Below are 2,497 nucleotides of genomic sequence, written 5' to 3'. Positions count from 1 at the left end.
TTGAGAGCAAATAAGTAATTTAAATTTTTTTAGGTAGAGTTGATAAACTGCAATATAAAAATAGAAAAATAAAACGTCAAGCTGGAATCTGAAGATAAAGTATGGATCATACCATGCTAGTATCGACTTGGTAACGATATTAATATTTTTTGTAGTTTTTGTGTTGCAAAATGAAGCTCCATGACGTGGTTCCACTAAAACCACTGGGTCCAATCAGGCCTAAGGCCGATCTCTTTGCTGCAAAAGACTCCAGGACAATTTTCTCATTTATAGATTAACACATTTTGTCTTCCATTTCTTTTTCTCTCCCTTGATTTATTTTTTAGATTACAAGTGCTGACTTCAAGTGTTTCAAGGAAAAGTCTTTATAGAAATGAGTAATAAAGCAAATTTTAATTGACTTTTTGAAATGAATATACGTTTTAATATAGATGCGTTTGTTCAGAGTGCAGTAACTAAACAAAGGCAAAACCAAAACTTTGTTTCGGACGCTAAAGTCTTTGGACACGTCACTTTTGTATTGCATGAAGTTGGAACTGTTGCTGTGTTTTCCTTCATTTCGTTCTAAGACTTTTTCTCTCTTGACCCAACGTGCCAGATGTGGAAGCATCTGGATCTTTTAAAATGATATTCTACCATCCAATCCTGCTGCTGGATGATCGTTAAGCTTACATTGAAAGTGATCCGAAACCCTCAAAAGGGGGGTAGAGGGGAAGAATAGAGACGAAGCATATCCACTGGCTTTTTGAAAAAGACATTTTCTTTAAAAAAAAAAAGTAATCTTTTATAAAGTCCAACTAAGTGACTGACTCCTCTCTAGCCAAGTCTCATTTAAAGGCCAGAGCCGGATCTGCGTGGCTCCATTCAGAAATGTGTGGATCTAACCTGCTGATTTAGTTTTTTTGTTTTTTGTTTCCCTGGAATGTGGCTGTTTACTAATGAGCCCATCAGGACAAAGGTGACTTCTAGAGGAGAGGAGAGGAAAGTAAACAAACCAGGTGACGAACTGCAAAGCGGTTGAGTTGGAAATCCCGGGGATAAATACAAAGTCAGAATAAAACGGGTGGAGGGCGTCTTTTTGTTTGGCGGGAGTCTCGTTGTGTGCAGGTGTTCCTTTCAGAAGCCAGGCCTCTCCAGCAAGTGGCATCCACTTACTGTCGGCTGGTTGTTGCATTTGTTTGGGTTTTAGCCCCTGTTGAGAGTTCAGAGAGAAAGTATTCATGCTCCTGTTTTGAGCCTCCCATACAATTATATGTGTTTAAATGAGATTTTAATGTAAAAAAAATAAATAAAAATAGTGCCTAATTGTGAAGTGACAGCAAATAATAAATGTTTTTCAAGATTTTAATAATAATAATAATAACAAAAAAATCTCAACTTCAGCGTTCACTGCATTCAGCTTGACGTTTTGCTTTAGTCACTCATTTGTAGCGTCGACAGTTTCTTCACATTTGCCTTCGTAAAATAACTCAGGTTCAGTCAGACTGGATGGAGAGAGAGTGTTTAAATTGGTTTTTAAGATTCTGAATCAGGTTTGGTTGGACATTGACTGGACCACTCCAACACATTTGCATGCTTTGATCTAAACAATGTCTTCAGGTGTGTCCTGCCAGAAGGACCTCCACCCCAACTTCAAGACCCATTCATTGAAAAAAATCTTCTTCCTGGTTTTCCCTGTGTGTAGCCACATCCATTCTCAAAATCTGAACAAGTTTTTTTTTGTTTCTGCTTAAAAATAATATGCTCCGTGAAGTGGAAGTTCGGAAGCTTGGAAACGGCATCTCTGAGGAGGATCTGCGTCTTAAGGCAGGAAAAGGTCCACCCAGGTGTTTTGTTCAGCTGAATGGTTGCCACGGGAGATTCAAGAATTTCTCAAACATTCATGAAAGAATTGAGGCAACACTCAAAGTATGTTTGTGATGAAGGAATAATGAATCATGATGTACAGCTCAAAAATTTAAAATGTGAAAAATATATAAGTAAATTCAAACGATGAGAGGCATTTCAAATCTGGAGTCACCCAACATCAACAAAACCTCCTCTGCATCTGAACAGAAGTTTTCCTCCATGTTGAAACATGTTCCGTGATATTTTTTTTTTGGGCCCACTAGCGTCCATCGCCTCTGTCTGTGTGTGGGTGTGTGTGAGAATTCATTAGTGTGTCAGATGGAGCCCGTGGTGCCAGGCAGCCAGGCAGCAGCGGTGGCCTTCTGTGTGCTCAGGGCACACTGTGTCCTCTCAGCTGCTGTTTTGGGATCCGCGGCTAACTTTTAACAGCAGCATCCTCGCTCTCTTCCACGCGGCAGATGGTGGCGAGCTCGCCTGTGTTTGCCCGCTTTCTTTCGGCGAGGCAGCTGCAGGGGAGGAAGAGCTCTGTCCAGAAACAAAGATGGGAAACGACAAGCAACGCGAACTCTGGAGAGAAAGAGAGAGAGAGAGAGAGGGGGGGGGGGGGGGGGGGGGGAGGGGGGGGGGGGGGAAAAAAGGGACCCTTCCG

This window comes from Poecilia latipinna, unplaced genomic scaffold (assembly GCF_001443285.1).
Source record: "Poecilia latipinna isolate Pla-1442-1.1 unplaced genomic scaffold, P_latipinna-1.0 Scaffold288, whole genome shotgun sequence".
Taxonomy (NCBI): Eukaryota; Metazoa; Chordata; class Actinopteri; order Cyprinodontiformes; family Poeciliidae; genus Poecilia; species Poecilia latipinna.
Note: the sequence above shows the minus strand (reverse complement) of the source record.